The sequence below is a fragment of the Heterodontus francisci genome, chromosome 8 (genome assembly GCF_036365525.1).
Source record: "Heterodontus francisci isolate sHetFra1 chromosome 8, sHetFra1.hap1, whole genome shotgun sequence".
Taxonomy (NCBI): domain Eukaryota; kingdom Metazoa; phylum Chordata; class Chondrichthyes; order Heterodontiformes; family Heterodontidae; genus Heterodontus; species Heterodontus francisci.
The window spans coordinates 95,421,757-95,449,083 of record NC_090378.1 but is presented as its reverse complement, the minus strand read 5'-3'; the positions used below and the strand labels follow the sequence as shown (position 1 = coordinate 95,449,083).

Below are 27,327 nucleotides of genomic sequence, written 5' to 3'. Positions count from 1 at the left end.
TGCTCTATACCAGATTATAGCAGATCAGGTTTGCAATAGCACCAGCTGACAGGCAGATATAATTTCAGTGAAAGGCAGTCGATTCTTTTGCAGACAGTCATGGTACCTATTTTCAACAATTTTGAAAGTTGAGATACCTTCTTTTGTGTTGGTCCTTACCTGTTTAGCATGTCGACTGATTTCAACTGCAAGGTCACCGCCAGAGTTTCCAATTCCAATTACTACCACTCTCTTTCCTTCAAACCTGAGGGTCCTTTGTATTCCTTACTGAGCATGTATTGACCCTTGCACTTTTCAATGCCTAGCAAAAACAAGAGAGAAAAAAGCAAGAAGAATGTTACTTACTCAATATCATAATAAAAAGCTTGATATGGACAGGCTAAAATAATTTGTACATTTGTGTTTTAGTTTGTGCAGGAAATAGTCATATAATTATAATAATTTTAGCACAGGCGGTACTTGGCCTCATTGTGTCTGCAGATGTTGGCTTCCCCATCTAACCAATTCCAATCTCTTTTCCTATTCCCTTTAATATTTTTACTCTATCTAATTTCTGCTCAAGTGCCCAGATTGATCAGCTTCAATCCACCAGACTTACTGATCTTAAATCCCATTCAAGGTACTTTTTAACATTAATTAATGGCACCCCCCACATCCTCCTCCAGTATTTCTGCCTTTCTCCTTCACCTACTTTTCAAAATACAGATGCAAAATGTGTCAAGTATCCCACATGTGGGTTCACATTGGATGAGCATCCCCCAAACTGCACAGCTGCCATAAGTCAATGGAGTGCTGGCCAGGTGAGAACAGCCTATGTGGGCAGGGGTAGGTACTGCATTACAACAAGTGCCTCATACCTACATCATGGGGAGACCTTGGTCTGATTAATACACCTATATCCTGCCTCTCCCCAGTTGACCCTATCAGATTTGGAAGAAAAATATTACCAGTCCGCCTACACAACGTTACAGAAATACAGTTACAGTTTCCCCTTCAAGAGGAAGCTCTTAGGTCTTCGCCCACCTGATTTCGCCACCACCCCTCCCCCACCATCACTTAGCCTGAAGTCAATCCTTCAACACATTGCCACCGCGCAAGAATATTTGGTTTGTATGCAACAGGATAATAATGATATTGAAAAATGAATCAAAACCTTAGATCACAAATGGTGGGATGTGCTTTACAATATGGGGCAATCCATCTGGGCTCGTAAGCTCCCGTATGTTTGCTTAATTGCTCAGTTTGTTTTGACAGTTGCTCTGATTATTACTTTGATATGTATATGTGGAGTGTGTCGTCGGTGTCAGAATCAACTGCAGATCCAGTAAACTTTGCCTGATTATGTGGGCATTTTGGAAGGTGCCATGAGCAGGCAGGAATTCCGCACATTTAGCAATATCTGTAAAATTATGAGTAAATGTTGCTACTTTGTAATTTTGAAGATTGTGGACTCAAGGTGATCCAGTTAGTAGGGTAACACAATTGAAAATAAATGAACCAGAGTTTAAATCGAAGGTTCATTAGGGGGAATGTTAGAATTTGCATTGTGACCCATCAAATTTAATCACATCTTGATGTGATTATCAATTAAGGATTTGTGTTAACATCAGAATTTAGTCAGAACAATGGAGTTTCCTTACAGCCAGCCAGTCATCACATTATCTATCTGGGATGCCCAGGGCATCTCCTGTCCCTTTATATTGCCAGGCAAGAGGCATCGGGTTAAACTGATTGTCAATCAAGCTATCAAGACATTTTTTCCCCAAAAATATATTTTATTCATAAAATTTGTAGAAGTAAATTACATAACAGTTCAAATTTGACATTACATAAAGAGCAATACAGATCAGTTTCTTTCAACACAATACATGAGATGCCACACTACACTTGCATTTACAGATTATATTTACAAAGTGCATTTACATTTTGTGTCAAACAGTCTCTGGTCCATACAGCCGTAGCAGTTTTATAGATTTATAGACCTCGGTTCACAATGGTGGGAGGACCTTACACAGTAGCCTTTCCCCAGCCTTTGTGGCAGTTGCCCCAAGCTTTAGTGCGTTCCTCAGCATGTAGTCCTGGACCTTGGAATGTGCCAGTCTGCAACACTTAGTCATCGACAACTCTTTGCACTGGAAGACCGAGCAGGTTTCAGGCAGACCAAAGTGCGTCTTTTCACCGAGTTGATGGTCCACCAGGAGCAGTTGATGTTTATCTTAGTTTGTGTCCCTGGAAACAGCCTGTAGAGCACCGAGTCCTGCTTGGGATGAACCCCGACAAAAACCACTGCATCTCTTTGCTTTGCGAAGGGGCATTCCAGAAGGAGGTGGGCGACAGTCTCTTCCCCACCATAGCCGCCTCGAGAGCCGCGTACAGAGACGGCAAGACTTGAAGCCAACAGGATGTGATGGGGAGGACCCTTCTCACCACCAGCCAAGCTATGTCTTGGTGCTTTTTTAAAAATTCTGGTGATGATGCATTCTGCCAAATAAGTTTGACAGTCTGCTCGGGGAACTATCTGACAGGATCCACCATCTCCTTTTCTCACAGGTCCTCGAGGACATTACATGCTGATGGACTTGTGGTTAAAGTTGTTTTTATACAAACTGTTCCAGGACAGGTGGTACTGGACGGTCCAACTGAATGGAGCGTTCCGCAGCAACAGAGCCAGATCCACCCTTCGTAAAACTGGGAACAGATAGAACCTCAGCATGTAGTGACACTTGGTGTTTGCGTACCGAAGGTCTATGCACAGCTTGATGCAGCCGCACACAAAGGTGGCCATCAGAATGAATGTGATATGGGGTATGTTTTTACCCCATTTATCTTGAGGTTTGAACGTGGTCTCTCTACGGACAGGGTCCATTTTCAATCTCCAGATAAAGGGAAAGATGGCTCGGGTGACTGTCATGGTGAACGAGCAGGATAAAAGCCAGACCTGCGCCACAAACAGCAACACAGAGAGCGTCTTGCCCCTGATGACCAGGTTCTTGCAATGGAGAGGGAATGTTGCTCCCACATGCCCAGTGTCTGTTTCACCATGGTTATATGCTCCTTACAGTTTTTGCCACACGCCCTGTCCCCTCCAAACTATATCCCTAGCACCTGCAGGTTGTCCGAGCTGATGGTGAAGGGGAGAAAGCATTGGTCGACCCAGTTCCCAAAGAACATGGTTTTACTCTTGCCGAAAGTTACTTTGGTTCCCATTAAGATGGCCATCATCTCAGTGTCTGGAGGTTTGGTGAAAAGGAACTTCAACATTCTACATTCTGCACATCATATGAGAAGACTCACATTAAAGGGACAACATCAGAACAAGTAATGGGCTGTTAGGACAGACGGAAGTGCAGCCCACAGAAGCCAGTGCAAAGAGCTGTCAACGATCGAGTGTTTAAGACTGGCAGATTCCAAGGTCCAAGACTACTTGCTGAGGGATGCATTTAACCCTTGGGCAGCCGCCGCAAAGGTTCAATGAGGAAAAGCCACTGTCTAATGCCCTCCCGCCATAGTTTAGAGGGACTGGAAATCATGTAAACCCCCTCAGACTATATGCACCAGAGAATGTTTGACATGAAGTGTGAATGTACATTGTAAATATAACCTGTAATGGTAAGTGTAGTGAGGCACCTCATGTACTGTATTGAAAGAAACTGATCTGTATTACATGTCATGTAATATCCAATATGAACTGTTATGTAATGTACTTTTACAAATTTTATGAATAAAGTATATTTTTTGAAAAAGAAGCCTACAGAAACCAAGTCTGATCTCCTTGGGTCTGCAGGAAACCAGGTTGTATGAGTTGGTGTAACCTGAACCATGAGGAATCATTTAAGTAATTAACAGGGAATTTGTTACACATCAGGAAAGGGATCGCCAATCGAGATCGCTAGATCATTGTGGGCAGCTTCCTTCAAGGTCAGCGATGAACACTGTTGCTTTGATGCTGCCGCAAAATTCAGACCAATGTTGGTTTACCACTGGCGTGTTCCTTAGAGAAGAAGAGGTTGACAGCAGATTTGATAGAGGTGTTCAAAATCATGAGGGATCTAGACAGAGTAGATAGGGAGAAACTGTTCCCATTGATGGCTCAAGAACCAGAGAACACCAACTTAAGGTGATTAGCAAAAGAACCAACGGTGAAATGAGGAAAAACTTTTTTTATGCAGTAAGTGGTTAGGATCTGGAATGCACTGCCTGAGAGCATGATGGAGGTAAATATAATCGGAGCTTTCAAGAGGGAATTGGATAAACACCTGAAGAGAAAAAAATCTGCAAGGCTGCAGGGAAAGGGTAGGGAGTGGAGTTAGCTAAGTTGCTCTTGCAGAGAGCTGGCACGGACACAACTGGCCGAACGGCCTCCTTTTCTGCTGTAACCATTCCATAATTCTATCTTTTTATTCATCAATGACACTGTCTGTGATGCCAGTTTTACCACTTGGCAGCTGGTTGAGAATCCACCCGAATGTTATATTATTTTTGGGTCCCTCTGGTTTACCCAGAACCAAGTCTGGCACTACACTGTTCTTCACTGAATGATTGTACAATCTACTTCTTTTAATTCAATCGTTAATTAGTACAAATGGAAAGAGCACCAAAAATGTCTCCCATTGAAAATTTGTGACTTAAGTTGAATGCGAATTCCTGCTAAAGTCAAGGTTTGACTAGTGAAGGCATAGCTTTAATTGAATTCAGCACATGATCGTGGGTGCCAAGCACTGCTAAAACTCTCCACCAGGCTTCACTGCACTGTCAAGTGCTGCATAGATCTTTGAAGGTGGCAGGACATATTAAGAGAGTGATTAGTAAAGCATATGGGATCTTGGGATTCATAAATGACAGACACAATGGGCCAAGTGGCCTCTTTAAGTGCCGTAAACTTTCTATGATTCTATGATAAATAGAGGTATTGAGTACAAAAGCAGGGAAGTTATGCTGAACTTTTGTAAAGCTCTGGTTAGGCCCCAACTAGACTATTGCATCTGGTTCTGGTCATCACACTTTAGGAAGGATGTGAGGGTCCTGGAGAGGGTGCAGAGGTGATTTACCAGAATGGTTCCAGGGATGGAGAATTTTAATTACAAGGTTAGGTTGGAAAAACTGGGGTTGTTCTCTTTAGAACAAAAGAGATTGAGGGGAGATTTAATCGAAATGTACAAGATTATGACAGGTTTGATAAGTTAGACAAGGAAAAACTGTTCCCATTAACAAATGGTACAAGGACTAAGGGACACAGATTGAATGCTTTGGGCAAGAGATGCAGGGGGAATATGAGGAAGAACTTCTTTAACACAGTATGTGGTAATGACTTGGAACCTGCTGCCTACAACGGTGGCGGAAGCAGAGACAATAAATGAATTCAAAAGGAAATTAGATGGACACTTGAAGGAAGTGCACTTGCAGGGTTACAAGGATCGAGTGGGGGAGTGGGACTGACTGCAGAGCTCTGAGGAGAGCTGGCATGGACTCGATGGGCCTCCATCTGTGCTGGAAAAGACTCAAGGGGAGACAGCAAAGTAGTTTGAAAATGTGCATAGCCAGAAGCAAAAGACCTGCACAACTGGGGAAAAAAAACAAAGCAGCAAACACAATAGGTTAAATTCACAAAGCAACCAAGTGCTGGAGCATTGTGTAATTAGAATCAGTTCTATAACATGCAACTTTAACTTGCAGCAATGGAAGTTGCTGGGACACACTCATTACCTACAAACTTGCAGACAGCAGAAGGTAGTTTCTAGGACCCCGGAAAAATAAATTCTATTATCATTGATTGATAAATCACCTGACTGCAAGGCAAGAGCATTGCTACAACTTTGACAGTAAAAAAAGGAGAAATCACCAAGTTTTTATGTATTGAATAATACACTCACCTATGTATTCCAAGTGAGATAGATTACTCCTCTTGTTGTTGAGGTGGTAACAAACCTGGAGAACAGCCAGTAACTAATATCAGCTGTGGCTTAGGGTTGCACTTTTGCCTCTGAGTTAGAAGGTTGTGTGTTCAAGTCCCACTCCAGAGGCCTGAGCCCAAAAATCTAGGCTGACTCCTGACACAAAAATCTAGGCTGACACTTTAGTGCAGTACTGAGGGAGTTCTGCACTGTTGGAGGTGTCGTCTGTCGGAAAAGATGTTAAACTGAGGGCCCTGCCTGCTCTCAGGTGGATGTAAAAGATTGCAAGGCACTATTTTGAAAAACAGCAGGGGCTTCCTGCCCAATCTAGCAATAATCAATCATCATTCAATATAAACATATTATCTGCATAGGATTACATAGAACATACACCATACAAACAGGCCATTCAGCTCAACAACTCCATGCAGATATTTATGCTCCACTTGAGACTCCTCCAATCCTTACTCATCTATCAACATAACCCTCATTAGCTTCTCCCTCATATGCTTATCTAGCTTCCCCTGAAATTCCTCTATACGATTCACTTCAACTACTCCTTGTGACTGTGAGTTCCACATTCTCACCACTCTCTAGGTAAAGAAGTTTCTTCTGAATTCCCTATTAGATTTTTTGGTGACTATCTTATTTTGATGGTCTCCAGTTTTGTTCTTCCACATAAGTAGAAACACTTGCTGGGCTTGATTTTCAATTTGGGGTTGGGAACCTGCACCCAGATAATTTCCAGGTCCTGCTCAGGTGACACAATCTTCAAATGTAGATACCTGGGAGCTGCCTGCTGAACATGATCATCAATAGCAGACAGTAGCTATGATGGAGCCTGTCGCTGCTTTGCAGAAGAGGAGGCGGGACATTGGAGGGCCAGCAGCCTCACTGTGCAGTGAAGTGGCCGAATGGCCAACTAAAAGGTACTGCACCCGATCTCTCACAAAAATCCTTAATGGCGATAAGCTTTCCTCATTAAAAAAAATTACTTAATTGCTCACCGCATTGAACCCGACAGCTGTGCATTAATGTGTACCCGACTGTTCCAGTTTGACGATTTGCGAATTGAAAATTGCCTTCTGGCCCTCCCTGACCCATTAACAAGCTCAAGGAGCTTAACAGGTTATTAATTGGAGGTAAGTAGGTTCCCCCACCCTGCCCTCGCTTTGAAAATTCCAGTGTGTCCCAAAGGCACCAGGACACTGACATGCCATCCAGGAGTGCTATTTTCAAAGCATACCTGCGTCTGTTCTTGCCCTCATGGGTGACTGAAAATCCCGGCCTCTCTGTCTACTTTATCAAACCTTTTCATAATTTTAAAGGTCATTCTTCTCGTTTCAAGAGAGGAGACCCAGGCTGTTCATCCTTTCCTGACAGGTATAACCTCGCAGTTCTGGTATCATCCTTATAAATCTTTTTTGCACCCTTTCAATGTCTCTATATCCTTTTTACAACATGGTGACTGGAACTGTATACAGTACTCCAAATGTAACCCAAGGTTCTTTACAGGTTTAGCATAACTGCTCTACTTTTCAATTCCTCTATCCCTCTAGAAATAAACCCTAGTGCTTGGTTTGCTTTTGTTATGGCCTTATTGACCTACTTGAACTTTCACTGATTTGTGTATTGGTATTCCCAGATTCCACTGCTCCTCTGCCCTATTTAGATTCTTATTTCCAAGTAATATGTGACCTCCTTATTTTTATTAGCCAAATGAAATACCTCACACTTATCCGTATTGAAATTCATTTGCCAATTATATGCCCATTCTGCAAGTTTATTAATGAGGTTGTTGCGTTCTTCCTTATTGACTATACCACACAATTTGTTGCCATACGCAAATTTAGAGATTGTGCTTTTGATTCCAAAGTCTAAATCGTGAATGTAAATTGTGAACAACAGTGGTCCTAACACTGACCCTTGGGTGACATCACTTCTCACCTTCTGCCACTTGGAATAGCTACTCTTTACCCTACTCTCTGCTTTCTGCCTTGCAGCGAGCTAACAATCCGTTCTGCTACTTGTCCCCTGACTCCGCATGCGCTGACCTTATTTCATTATTCTGTTATGTGGCACCTTATCAAAAACCTGGTTATTATCACGTTGCTGTTTCTGGGAGCTGGCTGTGCACAAATTACTGTTGCATTTCCTACATTAGAACAGTAACTACACTTTTTAAATAAGTACATCATTGGATGTAAAGCACTTTGGGATGTCCTAAGGTCATGAAAGGTGTTCGATAAATGCAAGTTTTTCTTTTTAATAAAAGCAAAATATGCGGATGCTGGAAATTTGATATAAAAACAGAAATTGCTGGAACTACTCAGAGGTCTGGTAGCATCAGTTCTGATGAGAGCTCACAGACCTGAAACTTTGATTCTGTTTCTCCCTCCGCAGATGCTGCCAGACCTGAGTATTTCCAGCACTTACTGTTTTTATTTCATTAATGCTCTGTAGCATGTTGCAGACCATGTTCTACCCGGTGTATAAAAAAGTATTTTTTTTTTAATCTGAATAGCAACATGAGATTTAATTGATGAATATACTCATTACAAACTCACCAGGAAAAGATACCAGTGGCAAATGGGGGTTGACATGGTAACTACTACAGACCGGAACGGCATCGAAAATAACAGATTCCAAGTTGTCCTCAGCGTCTCGTCACAACCCACTGTCCCATGGAGGCGAAATCCACCCACTTTGTTATGCTGCATATATTGGTCTATAGGATTGGAATGATGATCAGAAATAGGAGCAGGAGTAGGCCATTCGGCCCCTCAAGCCTGCCCTGCCATTCAATAAGATCATGGCTGATCTGCCCCAGACCTCAACTTCTCTTTCGTGCCAGCTCCTCGTAGCCCTCAACATTCCAATATTTCAAAAATCTACCTACCTCCTCTTTAAATACTTTCAGTGATCTAGCCTCCACAACTCTCTGGGGTAGAAAATTCCAGATATTCACTACCCTCAGAGAAGAAATTCCTTTGTATCTCAGTTTTAAATGAGTGTCCCCTTATTCTGTAACTATGTCCCCTAGTTCGAGATTCCCCCACTAGTGGAAACATCATCTCAACATCTACCCTGTCAAGCCCCATCAGAATCTTGTATGTTTCAATAAGATCACCCCTCATTCTTCTAAACTCTGATGAATAAAGGCCTAACTTGTTCAGCTGTTCTTGATAGGTCAACCCCTTCATCCCAGGAATCAGCCTAGTGAATCTCTTTTGAACTGCCTCCAATGCCTGTATATCCTTTCTTAAATACAGGGACCAAAACTGTACACAGTACTCCCCAGGTGTGGCCTCACCAACACCCTGTACAGTTGTAACAAGACTTCTCTACTTTTAAACTCCAACCCCCTGGCAATAAAGGCCAAAATTTCATTTGCCTTCTTAATTACTTGCTGCACCTGCATGCTAATCTTTTGTGTTTCATGCACAAGAACACCCAGATCCCTCTGTACTGCACATTTTTGAAGTCTGTCTCCATTTAAATAATAGTCTGCCTTTTGATTCTTCCTACCAAAGAGCATGACCTCACACTTTCCTACATTAAGCTTCATCTGCCAAGTTTTTGCCCACTCACTCAAACTATCTATATCGCCTTGCAGATTCCTTATGTCCTCATCACAACATGCTCTCCCACCTATTTTTGTATCATCAGCAAATTTGGATATATTACACTCTGCCCCCCTCCTCCAAGTCATTAATATAGATAGTAAATAATTGAGACCCTAGGACTGATCCTTGTGGAACTCCACTAGTTACACCTTCCCAACCTAAAAAAGACCCATTAATCCCGACTCTCTGGCCCGAATTCTACGCTGGGTGGACCGGAGCCAGAACCCAACGTAAATGTCGGTGCCAATCCCGCTCCCGCCCAGCCTGGGGATCTGTCCCGTATTTTACGGCTAGGGTGGTCGTCTGGGGGGAGTGGGGGGGGGGGCGTCTTGGAGCCCAGGGTTGGGTTGGGTTGGGAGGCGGGGGCAGCCCTCAATCGGGCACCCTGTGCCCGATTGCCAGGCACCCCGCCACCAGAGTGCGGAAAGGCCGGCAGCTATAGCTGGGCAGCCTTTTACATCCCTGGCACACCCGCTTGCCACGGGTAAAATACCTGTGGAGGCGGGCGAGGGCCCTTAACTGGCCACTCAAGGGTCGCTTCTCACCCCCCCCCCCCTCCCCGCCCCCCTGCCGGACCTCCGTAATCTTGATCAGAGGCGGAATCGGGGCGGTTAGGCCTCCCGGAGCCTGCTGCTCAATTTTACACCGCCCCCACGCCATCATCCGACCTGCTGGGGCAGCGTAAAATTCTGGCCTCTGTCTTCTGCGTGTTAACCAATCCTCAGTCCATGTCAATACATTACCCCCAATACCATGAGCTCCTATCTTGTGCAATAATCTTTTATGTGGCCCCTTATCGAATGCCTTCTGGAAATCCAAATACACTACATCTACTGGTTCCTCTTTATCAACTCTGCTTGTTATATCGTCAAAGAACTCTGGCAAATTTGTCAAACATGATTTCCCTTTCACAAAACCATGTTAACTCTGTTTGATTGCGTTAGGCTTTTGTAAATGTCCTGCTATTTCTTCCTTAATAATGGACTCTAGCATTTTCCCAACAACCAATGTTAAGCTGACTAGCCTATGGTTTCCTGCTTTTTGTCTCCCTCCCCTTCTTGAACAGGGGCGTCACATTAATGGTTTTCCACTCCCACCTGGGACCCACCCGGAATCCAGTGAGTTCTGGAATATTTTGACCAATGCCTCCACTATCTCTGCTGGATGTAGGCCATCAGGTCCTGGCGACTTGTCTGTCTTTAGTCCCATTAGTTTGTCAAATACTTTGTCCCTCGTGATAGAGACTGTTACAAGATCTTTCCTCCCATTAGCTTCTTGTTCATCTGGTATCTGTGGGATGTTTATAGTGTCCTGCACCGTAAAGACCAATGCAAAATATTGGTTCACATTATCTGCCATTTCCCTGTTCGTCATTATCAATTCTCCAGTTGTATCCTCCAAGGGTCCCACACTCACTTTAGCTACTCTCCTTTTATATACCCGTAGAAGCTCTTCATGTTTGTTTTTATATTTCTTGCCAAATTACTTTCATGATCAATTTTCTCCCTCTTTATTAGCTTTTTAGTCATCCTCTGCTGGTTCCTAAAAAATTCCCAATCCTCTGGCCTACCACTAATTTTCGCCAATTTGTATGCCTTAGTTTTTGATTGGATAGTCTCCTTGACCGCCTTTGTTAACCATGAGTGGTTTATCCTTCTCGTCGAGTCCTTCTTTTTGACTGGGATAAATTTTTGCTGAGTGTTATGAAATATCTGCTTAAATGTCTGCCATTGCTCATCCACTGACCTTCCCCTTAGTCTATTTTACTGGCCCGCTTTAGACAACGCTTTCTTCATACCTCTGTAATTGCCCTTGTTTAAGTTGAGGACACTGGTTTGAGACCCGACTTGCTCGCCCTTAAACTGAATTTGAAATTCTACCATGCTGTGATTGCTACCCCCTAGAGGATCCTTAGATTTCAAATAGATCTCGCAATGCAAAACTGTGCATCCATGAGGCGCTGTGGGCCAGCAGCAGCATTGTACTCAACCATAATCTGTAACCTCATGGCCCGGCATATCCCCCACTCTACCATTACCATCAAGCTGGGGGGCCAACCCTGGTTCAATAAAGAGTGCAGGAAGGCATGCCAGGAGCAGCATCAGGCATACCTCAAAATGAGGTATCAACCTGGTGAAGCTACAACACAGGACTACTTGCGTGCCAAACTGTGTAAGTAGCATGCGATAGACAGAGCTAAGCGATCCCATAACCAATGGATCAGATCTTTGCTCTGCTGTCCTGCCACATTGTGAATACTGCATTCCTGAGTTGCTGCTCTAAGCTGGGAAATCAGGGAGTCATTCAGCAGTGAAGGAAAGGGTGAAAAATGATTGGTCACCCCACACTGCTCTTTCACATCATCAGGTAGACATTGTCACTGGAAGCAGGTCTGATATGGCCATAGAATAACAGTATTATATTATTTAACTCAATAAACCATGTTGAAGTTCCCATTGGACCTGTATCTTGTTCTGATCTCTAAGAATCCTATAGGAAGCTGCGGGGTGAACTTGGTGATGACATTCCTAAACTGTTCCCTCTCCATTCCTTAATCACCTGGGAGCGGCAGACAGCAGTCTCTCTCTCTTTCTCTCTCTGGCTGTATCGGCGTGCGCTGAGTTTTAAAAAACTTAGTGACATCACGGGAAATCTGTAAGCTGATTGGTTGGTAAGTAACTGCTCTTATTGCTGTAAACAACTAAAAAAAAAAATCAAAAAAGTTATTTTCTTTTAAAAACCCTAAAATAGCTAAAATAACCCAATACACTTGGTTTAAGTAATTGCTAATTCTTGAGGAAAGAGAAGATATGGAAAGATGTCCTTTGTTTAGGTTTGGCGTCCCAAATGCATTTAGATGGCTGTCACTGGGATCTTCCTAGAACAGTTCTTTTCAGGCGATGTTGAAGATCAGTTTCGGCAGACTTCCAGGAAATGCAGCAACAGAGGTTTCAGACACAGGCCTTACAGAAGGAACTCAGTGACAGTTTTAGTCTGCTTCTTATACTTGCTTTTCAGCTCCTCCAGAGATGGAAAACTGGCACGCTTTTTCCAAACTGCTGGAACAGACTGAGATGGGGTGGTTTGTTCTTCTTAGAAAGTTTTCTCCAACTGTCTTTTCAAACCCATTGTCCATATCCCGACTCACTGTCCAAAGCAAAACCATAAACAATGTCACAAGAGACAAGCCTCCTGACCTCTATAAATCTTGACCTGTCACTTCTCTGTAAACATCTTCCCCAAGTCAAAAACAACCCCTACTGGGTAATTATTTGAAAACAGGTGCCTTCCAGTAACTGCTTGTTTTCAAAGCCAGGCACCTGCTTCCAAAGCCAGACGTCTGGTGATCCTGGTAGAAAAAAAAAATCCATGGAGTCCTTTTCAGTTTTAAACCACAAATCCTCAAAATTTATCCAAAGGAAAGGAAGCGCTCATAACAAATAGTGTGAACAATGTGAATCTTGACTGACAGCAAACGGGGAAAATCCCATTATCTGCAAACACCTTGCTGACTTTATTCCTATTTTCAAAGGAACCACGACAATTCTGCAAATAGAAGTTTACTGAAGGCAGAGAAGGTAACAAGCATGCTGTCATCACAACGGGTCCCAGTTCAAGCAAAAGGAAAAACAACCAGATTAAAGTTCCGATGAAAGGTCATCGACCTGAAATATTAACTCCATTTCTCTTTCTACAGTTGCTGCCAGGCCTACTGAGCATTTCCAGCATTTTCTGTTTTTATTTCAGATTTCCAGCATTCACTGTATTTTGCTTTTGTACCAGATTAGAGTTACTAGAGTGAGAAAAGCAAAGTTAGTTCTATGTTACATTTAGAACATTATTTTCCTTATTAAATTTATATTGGATCTAGGCAGCTCAACATTTTAAATCTTTCCATACTTTGAGCACCCTCAAGCTACAGAAAAATCTGTGGCAAGCCCAACAATACAGTGAGCATCTAGCTGCAGGGTATGGAGCTGAAAAGGTAATATCCAAAAAGAGTGTTAACATTTCTTAATATAGGTTCAACTGAACGTTTGTCATGAAAATGCCACAGCCTATGTTCTCACCCATGCCCCCATCCCATTATTCTTGCTTTTGCCGAATCCACTGGTTTCGTGTGTCCAAGATAAATGAATTTAAAATTCTTGTGCTCCATTTCAAATCCCTGCCTGTCCTTGCTCCTCCCAATCTCTGATCGCCTCTAGGCTTGTATTATTCAAATAGTCTCCAGTTCTCCAACATCAGCCCTCTCAGTGTTTTCCATTCCACCATGCGGTCACTCCTTCCACAACACTGCCTCTACTCTCAGGAACACCCTCCCATTGCAACTCCACCCTGCCACCTCCCTCCCCTCAACAAACTCCTTACAACTATTATCTTGTTTATGGCAGATTAAAGAGATAGGAAGATGGGTGAGGAAGGCCATGAAGGGACTTCAATACAAGGATGATCATTTTCAATCCTGAGGTATTGAGGGACTGGCAGCCAACGTAGCTCAACTCAGTGATATGGGTCATTGGGACATGGTGCAGGATCAGCAGAACAGTTTCAGATGAGCTGAAGCTTAGAGACTGGAGGACAGGATGGTTGGGGGCTGGGCGGTCTGCAAGGAGAGGAAGGTGCTACCCAAGATATTGGGTGCACTGTTCAAGAGTCAGGTACCTGAAAATGACAGTGTGCCAGTGGCACAGGAGGCTGTGCCTATCCAGGAAGATGGTCTCAGTCCTGTGTGCTGATTCACAATGACCTTAGGCCTCACGGTCCCCATAGCAGTCCCATATCTGCGGCCGTCAATGTCTCAGGTGCCCCGAACTTCTATGCAATTGGGTAATTCCAGGGAATAGCTGTGAACCTAAGTGGTATCTCGCAGTCAGCATCTCATTAGGCCATTAGTCAGATCACGGATGCCCTTTTCAGGAAGGCAGGGACTACACCCACTTTGACACAGTGTGATGCCATGGATGGATTTTTTCAGATGCAGCGGGGGGGGGGGGGGAGGGGGGGGTGTTGGGGTGGGGGGATGGGGGATATGGTTGTGATTGTACCCACGTTGCCATCAAGGCATCCAGCAACTGGCCAGTGAGATCCATTAACAGGAATGGCTTCCACTCTCAACGTCCAAATGGTACGCAACTACAACAATAGCTTCCTCCAACAAAAACAAGAAATGCTGGAATCACTCAGCAGGTCTGGCAGCATCTGTGGAAAGAGAAGCAGAGTTACCGTTTCGGGTCAGTGACCCTTCTTCGGAACTTCCTCCATGTGTGCGCTCGTTTTCCTGGCAGCTGCCATGACTGATTCATCCTCTGCCAGTCCAAACTGTCTCAGTCCTTCACTCCATCCCCCAAAGTGCATGGCTGGCTCCAAGAGGACAAGGTAAATCCCTTAAAAAAATGGCTACTGAACCCGCTAATGGAGCCCCAGAGACTAGCACACAGGCAAAATAACCAATGCCATCTGCGCAGCAGCCAACCTTTGAGAAGGCCATTGTGTTTCTGAAGACGCAATCTAGTGCCTGGATTGGTCAAGTGGCGCCCTCCAATACTATCCTGGAGGGGTTTCACATTGTGGTGGTCTACTGCTGTGCTCTCCATAACTTGGCCCTCCAGAGAGGCTTGAACCTTGAGGACAGTTAGGCCCTGGAAGGAGACAGCTAATTGGGGGAGGAGCAGGAGGTAGGACAGGAGGAGAAAGAGGGGGCGGAGGGGATATCAATGAAAATAGAGTTGCCCCTGCTGCATGATGAGGTGGCCGCCTCCTGCCACCCTCCAGGAAGAGGACCACACTCCTCTCCCTCATGGTCTGCAGCATTAGATCCAGGTGGGCATCTATGAAGTGAGGGTCTGCCCTGCCGCTAGTGCCAGGCCTCCAGCTCCCCTGTGACATCCCACTTCCCTCTGGTGCTGTGGAAGGCAGATCTCTCCTTAAGGACAACAAGCAACCTCGGTGATGGCTGCTGTGGAAGTCTACATGAGCCTCAAGCTTGATCTGACCCACTGCCATTTTCAATCCCACTGGCTCTAAGAGGACAGGAAACCTGTCTCCATACCAATTAATGTTTTCCCACTTGAACATTGCAATCTGAATCAGCTTCCCATTGGTGGCAGGTTTCAGACCAAAAACCAGACCAGATTCCCGTTTCCCACCTCCACTTTGAAAATCCAGCCCTGTGACTTTCAATCACACCAAATGAAACCCTATAAAACACCAGAACATACCTGAAAATTCCAGAGCCCTCCAATGTCATTGCTCCTCTCAAAGCAGACAGGCTCCATGTCTTCATCCAAACAGCACTTTATACAAGTTAGGCCACTGGCACCAGCCCCGATGATGGTGACACGCTTTGTCATTTTCACCTAACAAACAGCCATCAGTTCAATATCATTTTGTACATTGAGATACATTGAGACACCAATATTTAATATGTTCTACAAGTAAAATTAATCAACCTTTTTTTTTTACATGAAAATCATAGGCCAACCACATTACTGGACAGCAAGGCTTTTAGAGGTTAATGAATTTAGTGCAAGAGGTTACGCCAGCTAATGAAAGGGGTGGGCACTACTGGGTTGGATGTGGTCCATTCTTCACCTTTTTTGAATGTTAATTACAGTTCTGTAATGATACTGGGATGACAATGGTGTGCATATTTTTTTCTGAGTAAGATCGAGATTGTGCATGCAATATACTACAGTAGTGTGAACCTTTCTCAGCCAGAATAAAATCATTCAATGCATCATGTCCTTTAGCAATGTCATGCAGGTACAGATACCTCAGTGATATCTTTTTCACATTCAGATGTTAATCATGCAACATATTGAGTTGTGTAGCAATGCGATGCATTTAACAGTGCCAGAGTGTTTGTGTCTCGAAGTATGATTACGCCTGAGCCAGTAGAGTTTCAGCTTTGAGAGTAATTGGTGATTCCAGTACAATTTTTGGGTAGACATCTAGGAGCTTCAGAAGTAACACAGGGTAGGAAATCTGTCAAAACTTGGCTTCCCCTAATGCATTAAGTTAATGTTAGCGAACATTGTAAATGGTTCTCTTTCTTCAGGTACTGTTCATCTTTAAATCAGCCATCAACAGCCTCTCCTCAAAAAAACAACCTTTAACTCCACTGTCCTTGGAAACTACCAGCCCATCTCCAATCTCCCCCATCTCCAAAGTCCTTGAATGTGCTGTTGTCTACCAAATCCATGCCCGTGTTTCTTGGAACTGCCTGCTTCAATCAGATTTCTGCCCCTGCCACAAAACTGAAATGTCTCTTATCAATCACAAATGACATCCTATGTGACTGTGGCAAAGGTAAACTATCCCTCCCCATCTTTCTTGACCTGTCGCTTTTGGCATGGTTGACTACAACATCCTCCTCCAACGCCTCTCCACTGTTGTCCAACTGGTGGAACTGCACGTACCTGGTTCTATTCTTACCTTATCATAGCTGGCATATTGCCTGCAATGGCTTCTCTTCCTGCTTCTGCACTATTACCTCTGCTGTCCCTCAAGGATCTATCCTTGGCCCTCTTCAGTTTCTCATCCACACGTTGCCCTTGGCAACATCAACCAAAAGCACCATGTTAGTTTTAACATATACACTGAAGACTCCAAGCTTTACCTCACAAACACCTCTCTCAACTCCTCCACCATTACTAAATATTTGAACTGCTTATCTGACATCCAGTACTGGATGAGCAGAAATTTCCTCCAATTAAATATTGGGAAGACCAAAGCCATTATTTTCTGTCCCCGCTCCAAACGCCGTTCCCTAGTTACTGACTCTATATCTCTCCCTGGCAGCTCTCTGAGACTAAACCAGACTGTTTGCAACCTTGGTATCATAATCGACACCGGGATGAGCTTCTGATCACATATTGGCACCATATACTGAAGCAGTCCATGTAGAAATGCAGCAAGACCTGGACAATATCCAGGCTTGCGCTGATAAGTGGCAAGTAACATTCGCGCCACACAAGTGCCAGGCAATGACCATCTCCAACAAGAGAGAATCTAACCACCTCCCCTTGACATTCAACAGCATTACCATCGTTAAATCCCCCACTATCAACATCCTAAGGGCTACCATTGACCAGAAACTGAACTGGAGAAGCCATGTAAATACTGTGGCTACAAGAGCAGGTCAGAGGCTAGGAATCCTGAGGCGAGTAACTCACCTCCTGACTCCCCAAAGCCTGTCCACCATCTACAAGGCACAAGTCAGGAGTGTGATGGAATACTCTTCACTTGCCTGGATGGGTGCAGCTCCAACAACACTCAGGAAGCTCGACACCATCCAGGACAAAGCAGCCCGCTTGATTGGCACCCCATCTACAAACATTCACTCCCTCCACCACCGACGCACAGTGGCAGCAGTGTGTACCATCTACAAAATGCACTGCAGCAATGCACCAAGGCTCCTTAGACAGCACCTTCCAAACCCGCGACCTCTACCAACTAGAAGGACAAGGGCAGCAATTACATGAGAACGTCACCGCCTGCAAGTTCCCCTCCAAGTCACACACCATCCTGACTTGGAACTATATCACCATTCCTTCACTGTCGCTGGGTCAAAATCCTGGAACTCCCTTCCTTACAGCACTGTGGGTATACCTACCGCAGATGGACTACAGCGGTTCAAGAAGGCAGCTCACCACCACCTTCTCAACGACAATTAGGGATGGGCAATAAATGCTGGCCTGGCCAGCATCCCTTGAATGAATTTAAAAAAAAATTAAGACTACCTATTTCCACCTCTATAACATTGCCTGACTTTGTCCCTGCCTCAGCTCATCTGCTGCTGCAAACCTCGTTCATGCCTTTATTACCTCTAGACTTTATTATTCCAATGTATTCCTGGCTGGTCTCCCACATTCTACCCTCCATAAACTTGAGGTCATCCAAAACTCTGCTACCCGTTTCCTTACTGGCACCAAGTCATGTTCATCTATCACTCCTATGCTTGCTGCCTTACATTGGCTCCCAGTTAAGCAACAACTCGATTTTAAAATTCTCCTCCTTGCTTTCAAATCCTTCCATGGCCTAGGCCCTCCCTATCTCTGTAATTTCTTCAAGTCTCGCAATCCTCAGATATCTGCGCTCATCCAATTCTGGCCCTCTTGAGCATCCCTGATTTTAATTGCTCTACCATTAGTGGCTGTGCCTTCAATTTCCTCGGTACTGAGCTCTAGAATTCCCTCCATAAACTTCTCCACCTCGCTCCCTAAAACCAACTCTTTGATCAAGCTTTTGGTCACCTGTGCTAATATCTCATGTGGCTTGGTATCAAATTTTGCTTTATAATGGTCCTGTGAAGTACCTTGGGATGCTTTATTATGTTAAAGGCACTATAAGTATAAGCTGTTGCTATTAATGCAACTAATGACTAGTGAAGATGTTGTCCAAGGATGCATCTGTTTAATGGATAATGTTTTCTACAACAGCACAATGCAAGGCTGCTATTATTTGTGCCTTTATGTATCAGTTCATTGCAGATCATACAACGTATAGTGAGCACTAGAATATATTAAGGGTGATGGCAACTGCCTCTATCAAATAATTAACATAGCATTTACCTAGCAGTCTGCAACACTGCCATCCATGTCAGGTGAGCAGTATGATGTGGCACCAAAGCACCATTTGTTTCTTTCCACAAGACATACATAAGGCAATATTTCAGAACTCCTTTAATTATACATTACAAATAGCACCAGCTGTGCTGTTCAAATGTGTTGCTGGTGAATCATGAATCATACAATGTGACAAGAATCCTGAGGCACTACCATTTATATTTCATCAGGCCATGTTTTGAGAATCCCAAAGGAACAGGTAGCACAATAAATTGGTCTCCTGCAGCCCACTCCCATGTAATGCAACAGCAACCAGAAGTGAAGTGAAACTGTTGAGACAAAGTCATTAATTGAAAGAGGAGAGTGAAAACTAAGGTAGCACATGGGGAAATGAAAAGAATGACCACAAAATGAGGATGTGTGCAAGAGCTGGGTTACATCTGGTTCAGATTACGATCAATTGTGCAAATGCCAGTGGAGGGGGGCAATTGGCCCACTTAACTTGACATCAAACTCTTTCCACATAAGAGCTCAGTACTCCAGAGTTCTAGTCTTCCTCATCACCAAACTCCCCGCACAGCAGAGCAATGCACGCCAGTCCTACATCCATCCTTGTCACCAAACTCTCTTCACATCAGAGCAATATACACCAATCCTCTATTGCTCCTCATCACCAAACTCCCTGCATAGCCGAGCTCTGTCTGCCAGATCTCTAGCCTTCCTCATCACCAAACTTCCTCCACATCCGTGCAATGTACACCAGACCTTGATCCGTCCTCATCAACAGACTCCCTCCAAAACAGAGCTGTGCTTCAGACCTCTCCCATCTCAGCATCAAACTCCCTCCACAGCAGGGAAATGTATGCCAAACCTCCGTCCCTCCTCTTTCGCCATTTCTGCAAAGTTGTTTTCCTTTTCAAGCGTTTCTCCCATTCTGGAATGTGAAGACTAGCCTGTCTCCCTCATGAGCTGCTTCAAGCCATGCAATCCACACATTATTAACTCTTTGCATGGAAATAAAATCCAAGCTTCCCCACTATACTATCGGGTTGCCTGCTTCATCTGACAAATATGAGGACACCGTACCCCTGAACATAAAACTTCTATATCCTTCAGGGACCTGACTTAATTCATTATCATACAAGAGTGAACACTTCTGTTCCTGAGCCAACATCGCCAAATGCACTGGCTTGTCAACAGCGCCATCTATTGGGGCATCCTTTTCAGGACAGGCTTTCAGTAAACTCACGAGAGCTACGGGCTTGCCCTTCAATTTCCAGCATTCTGATTTTATATGGTCCTACTGACTCAACTCTAGTTTCCTGACAATGCTTCCAAGTTTTGTATCATCTGCAAAGTTTGAAATTGTGCCCTGTACACCAACGTCTAGGTCATTAATATATATCAGCAATAGCAAGGGTCCAAACACCAACCTTCGGGGATCTTCACTGCAGACCTTCCTGCAGTCTGAAAAACATCCATAAACCTCTACTCTCTATTTCCTGTCACTCAGCCAATTTCGTATCCATGTTGCTTTTGTTCCTTTTATTCAATTAGCTATAACTTTGCTCACAAATCTGTTGTGCGGCACTTTATCAAATGCTTTTTGGAAGTCCATGTACACCACATCAACAGCATTACCCTAATCAACCTTCTCTGTTACCTCATCAAAAAACTCCAAGTTAGTTAAACATGATTTCCCCTTCATAAATCCGTACTGGCTTTCCCTAAATAACCCGCATTTGCCCAAGTGACTATTAATTTAGTACATAACTATTGTTTCTAGAAGCTTCCCCAACACCGAGGTTAAACTGACTGGCCTGTCATCATAGGACAACTCTCTCATCCCAGGAACTAATGTATTGAAGCTTCGCTTTACCGCCTCCATAGCATTACATAGAATTTACAGCACAGAAACAGACCATTCGGCCAAGCTGGTCTATGCCGTCGTTTATCCGCCACATGAGCCTCCTCCTATTCCTCTTCATCCAAACCCATCAGCATAACCTTCTATTCCTTTCTTGCCTCATTTGCTCATCCAGCTTTCCTTTAAATGCATTTGCTCCTTCATAACTATAAAGACCTCTATCAGGACACGCCCCCAGCCTTATATTTTCTCTAGGAATGAGCACCAGTGTGTTCAGTATTTCCTGATAGATATCATCTCTCAGTTCTGATATCATCCTTGTAACTCTTTCTTGCACTTTCTCCAGCATCACTATATCCTTTTTATAATATGGAGATCAGAATTGTGCTCAGCACTCCAAGTTTGGTCTATTTAAGTTTAATGCAGTTTCTGCTTTTCAATTCTGTCCCTCTACAAATTAACCACAGTGCTTTGTTTTTTTAAATGGCCTTATTAACTTCCGTTGCTACTTTTAGTAATTTGTGTATCTGTGTGCCAGATCCCACTGCTCCTCTACCGCATTTAGACTTAGTTTCCAAGGAGTATATGGCCTCCTTATTCTTCTTACCAAAATGTACTGCCTCCCACTTATGCATATTGAAATTCATTTGCCAATTCCACACACATTCTGCAGATTTATTAATGTCTTCCTGTATTTTGTCGCAGTCTTGCTCATTATTGGCTATATCCCCAATTTGGTGTAGTTCACAAATTTTGAAATTGTACATCCAATTCCCAATTGTTCATGTAAATAGTGAACAACAGTAGTCCTAACACCGATACTTATGAAACACATTTCCCACCTTTTGTCAGTCTGAGTAGCTACCTTTAACACCTACTCTTTCTTTTGTAGCCAGTTTGCTATCCATTCTGTTACTTGTCCCGACTCCACGTCTGATATAGTCACGAGTTAACTTGTCGACAGCCTAAATAAAACACACAGAACAATGAGATTGAGAGGCCCCCTATGCAGGACAAAAATTGTAATGTGACCCCCACCCCCAACCCCACACAACACAGAAAGGTTGGACATCCCTGGTCTATACATAAGATTGACTTTTAGCACCTAGAACCATGGTGAGTAAAAAATAATTTGAGTAAGTAATCTCACAGGCAAAGCTCTTCCACTTTAGTCCGTAAGATCAAGTTTGAACCCCCATTTACTCTTAATTTTAAAAAAATTTAATATATTAAGCAAATTAATTTCTAAATAGGATAGAGTAGTTTTCAATAAATTGAGCAATTTGTCCTTTTTAGATTAAAAAAAACTATTTTCCAAATTCATTGCATCTACGAAATGCATCAATCAAGTGTGAAAAACAAATTAATATTTTCTGGGGCAGAGATCCCCCACTCAAGAAAATAAATCTTAGGTTTTTCGCACTTCTTTCTACTCAGGATTTCATTAACCGTTTTGTTTCCTTCAAAACTGAAGGAATGTTGAGTATGTTTGCAATTTATGGGCGGTGCAGTGGCGCATTGGTTAGCATCGCAGCCTCACAGCTCCAGTGACCCGGGTTCAATTCTGGGTACTGCCTGTGTGGAGTTTGCAAGTTCTCCCTGTGTTTGCGTGGGTTTCCTCCCACATGCCAAAGACTTGCAGGTTGATAGGTAAATTGGCCATTAGCAATTGCCCCTAGTATAGGTACGTGGTAGGGAAATATAGGGACAGGTGGGGATGTGGTAGGAATATGGAATTAGTGTAGGATTAGTATAAATGGGTGGTTGATGGTCGGCACAGACTCGGTGGGCCGAAGGGCCTGTTTCAGTGCTGTATCTCTAAACTAAACTTAACTTACAAGCCCTTGTCCCACTACGATCACTGTAGTTACAGTGCAATAACTGCTGGCATGCCAAACACCCACGTCAAGAGAATTATTTTTTTTTTAAATAGCCAGGGAAGGTCAATTTCACATCAGAAAAACAATTCTGCCCCTGTAGGTAAGTTTGGTGGCTGCTAACCTATGATCATTGTTATCGACAGTTTATTATTCCATTTCATTGAACAAAGTCCAAAGTGTGAACTTGATTTTTCATTCTATTTTGAAAGTGGCTTGAACCAAGCCAAGCTAATGGCTGAATGGGAGGATGGGACCTCAATGCATCTAGCTACAAGTTGAGTAAATATTGCCACTTGTTGCTTAAAATCCACATAAATGGCGACAAGTTAAAATACATTTTCTCCTCTGGAAATTTAAAGTGGATGAACAACAAACTGAGAGAGACCACAAGGTTTTGAAACAAATACAGTAACTAGAGTGGCCACCGGCCAGAATTTACACAAAAATCAAAGAGAATGATACAGCTCGTCAGGTTTTTACATGTTGTAATGGTATGCAATACTATTGACTACAGTGCACAAGTGTTCCGTTCACACTGTAGAAGTGAAGAATGCAATTTACGCAATGAAAAGGGTCAGAAATTATGACACAAAACTCAGAAATGAAGAAAAGTGAGGAGGAAAGTAACAGACTTCAGGAGGACATAGACTAGTGAAATGGACAGACACATGGCAGATGAAATTTAACAGACAAGTGTGCAGTGATACATTTTGGAAGGAAGAATGAGGAAAGGCAATATAAAATAGATGGTAATTTTAAAGCAGGGTGTAGGAGCAGAGACCCGGGGATACAGGTACACAAGTCTTTGAATATGGCAGCATAAGTTGCAAAGGCTGTTTAAAAAAGCATTGGGATCCTTGGTTTTAGAGTACAAAAGCAAGGACTTATACGAACGCTTTATAAATCACTGGTTGGTTCTTAGCTGGAGCATTCTGTCCAATTCTGGAGACCACACTTTTGGAAGAGGGCCTTGAAGAGGGTGCAAAGGAGATTTACTAGAATGGTACCAAGGATGACAGATTTTACTTATAGGGAGAGACTAGAGAAGCTGGAATTGTTATCCTTGGAGCATTGAAGGTTAAAGGGAGATTCAATAAAGTGTTCAAAATTATGAGGGGTTTTGATAGAATAGACAGGGAGAAACTGTTTCTACTGGCAGGAAGGTCAGTAACCAGAGGACACAGATTTATGATAATTGACAAAAGAATCACAGTGGCGGCACAGCGGCGCAGTGGTTAGCACCGCAGCCTCACAGCTCCAGCGACCTGGGTTCAATTCTGGGTACTGCCTGTGTGGAGTTTGCAAGTTCTCCCTGTGTCTGTGTGGGTTTCCTCCGGGTGCTCCGGTTTCCTCCCACAGCCAAAAGACTTTCAGGTTGATAGGTAAATTGGCCATTATAAATTATAGGTAGGTGGTAGGGGAATATAGGGACAGGTGAGGATGTGGTAGGAATATGGGATTAGTGTAGGATTAGTATAAATGGGTGGTTAATGGTCGGCACAGACTCGGTGGGCTGAAGGGCCTGTTTCAGTGCTGTATCTCTAAATCTAAACCAGAGGGAAAAGGAGAAGAATTCTTTTTATGCAGCAAGTTGTTGTGACCTGGAATGCACAGCCCGAAAGGGTGCTGGAAGCAGATTCAACAGCAACTTTTAAAAGGGAGTTGGATACATACCTGAAATGGAAAACATTCCAGGGCTATGGGGAAAGAGCAGGGAGTGGGAATAATTGGATAGCTCTCTCAAAAGAGAATCTCTTTCTTTGTTGTATTATTCTATGATTCTAGATGTTTCGAAAAAGAATATTAAGTAAAAATTAACATGAAAATTCTGAATTGAATAGTAAAATGTATTTACAGAGGTAATATCAACCAACATCACGAAGAAAGATTATCTGGTCATTGTTCTTACTGCTGCTTGCAGTTCAGAAATTGCCAACTGGGTTTCAGTGACAACAATTCAAAAGTTGGCAGCCCATCTCACTGCTTAATGTTGACTACAAGATTCTGTCCAAAGTCATAGCCAGTCGAGTCAAGTCTGCTCTGCAGTCGGTGATCCACCCCGATCAGACCTGTACTGTACCCGGAAGGAAGATCTCCGATAGCCTCGCGCTACTCAGGGATACGATCGCCTATGTACGGGACAGGAGGGTGGACACCTGCCTCATCAGCCTGGACCAGGAGAAGGCTTTTGACAGGATATCGCACACCTACACGATGGACGTGCTTTCCAAAATGGGGTTTTGGGGAGAGAATCTGCAATTGGATCAAACTGCTCTACACAAACATCAGTAGCTCAGTCTCAATCAATGGGTGGGAATCGGAAAGTTTCCCGATCCAATCTGGAGTCAGACAGGGCTGTCCTCTCTCCCCGGTCTTGTTTGTTTGCTGTATTGAACCCTTTGCTGAGTCGATTAGGAAGGATGCGAGCATAAGAGGGGTGACAATCCCAGGCAGTGGAGGCACTCAGGTTAAAACCTCCCTGTACATGGATGACGTCGCCGTCTTCTGTTCGGATGCGCTGTCTGTGCGCAGACTGATGAGCATCTGCAACCAGTTCGAACTGGCCTCGGGAGCCAGAGTTAACCACGGCAAGAGCAAGGCCATGTTCTTTGGGAACTGGGCTGACCGATCCTTTATCCCCTTCACCGTCAGGTCAGACTACCTGAAGGTGCTGGGGATATGGTTCGGAAGGGCCGGGGCGTGCACCAAAACCTGGGAGGAGCGAGTAGCCAAGGTACAACAAAAGTTGAGCATATGGGGGCAGCGATCTCTCTCCATTGTGGGTAAGAACCTGGTCATCAGGTGTGAGGCGCTCACATTGTTGCTGTACGTGGCGCAGGTCTGGCCCATACCCCACTCCTGCGCTGTGGCGGTCACCCGAGCCATTTTCCACTTCATCTGGGCATCTAAAATGGACCGAGTCCGCAGGGACACGATGTTCAAACCTCTGGATAAGAGCGGGAAAAATGTACCCAACATCACCCTCATCCTGATGACCACCTTCTTGTGCGGCTACATCAAGCTGTGTGTAGACATGCAGCACACAAACACCAAGTGTCACTACGTGCTGAGGTTCTATCTGTCCCCGGTGTTGCAAAGGATGGGCCTGGTCACATTGCCGTGGAACGCACCATGCAGTTGGGCGGCGCCGTACCACCTATCCTTCGTGGAGCAGTTTCTGCGGGAAAACACCTTTGACCACCGATCCATCAGGCAGTGGTCTGCACGGAATGTCCTCAAGGCCCTACGGGAAAAGGAGATGGTGGATCCTGTCGGATGGTTCCCCGAGCAGACCGCCAAAGTCATTTGGCGGAATGCCTCATCACCAGAACTTTCAAACAAGCACCAAGGTGTAGCTTGGCTGGTGGTGAGAAGAGCCCTCCCCGTCAGATCCTTCCCGCACGCCTGAAGTCTCGCCCCCTCCGCGCAATGCCCCCGCGGTGGCTGTGGTGGGGAAGAGAGGGTTGCCCACCTCCTCCTGGAATGTGTCTTTGCAAAGCAGGTGTGGAAAGAGATGCAGTGGTTTTTGTCGAGTTTCATCCCAAGCAGCTCGGTAACACAGGAGTCTGTGCTCTACGGGCTGTTCCCAGGGTCGCACACCGAGACAAACATCAACTGCTGCTGGAGGACTATCAATTCGGTGAAAGACGCCCTTTGATTTGCCCAAAACTTGCTGGTCTTCCAGTGCAAAGAGTTGTCCACCACTGAATGTTGCAGACTGGCACATTCCAAGGTCCAGGACTACGTGCTGAGGGACGCACTAAAGCTTGGGGCAGCCGCAGCAAAGGCTCAATGGGGAAAGACCACAGTGTAAGGTCCCCCCACCAAGCTGAACTGAGGGGCTGGATCCATGGGAAACCCCTCGAACTGTATCGGAGAAATTTTGTCTTGTGTAAAATGTAAAAATGTATCTGGCACGACAAATGTGAAATGGAAGGGTTGTGAGGCAACTCATGATTGTATTGAAGGAAACAGATCACTTATGCACGGTTTGTATTTTTTGACTTGGTGCTGTTTGAAACTGGTAATGTAATTTTTACAGATTTTTATGAATGAAGTATATTTTGGAAATATTTTTTAAAAATTCAAAAGTACTTCATTAACCTTGAAGCACATTGAGATGTTCTGAGGTGATGAACGGTGTTATATAAATGCAAGTTCTTTCTTTAGAGCATGTTAGTGCAATTCTCTGTGGTTACAGTTGCTCAAAATGTTGGTAGTTGGGTGGCAATAACCTCCACTCAGATTCAGGCTAGAGAGGGTTTAAACAACAAGCTTTAATATATAAAAGCAAAATACTGCAGGTGCTAGAAATCTGAAATAAAGAAAGAAAATGCTGGAACTAATCAGCAGGTCTGGCAGCATCTGCAGAGAGAGAAACAGAGTTAATGTTCCAGGTCAGTGAACTGGGAAGAGTTAGAAACGTATAGGTTTAAGAGTGTGAATAGTGGGGGTGGGGGAAGGATGGAGTAAAAGAATAAACGGGAAGGTGTG

General features: G+C 44.1%; 1 pseudogene; it reads right to left on the bottom strand.

The window, feature by feature from the left end:
* Positions 1–27,327, bottom strand: part of LOC137373229 (flavin-containing monooxygenase 5-like) — a 55,539-nt pseudogene that overhangs the window by 11,315 nt on the left and 16,897 nt on the right.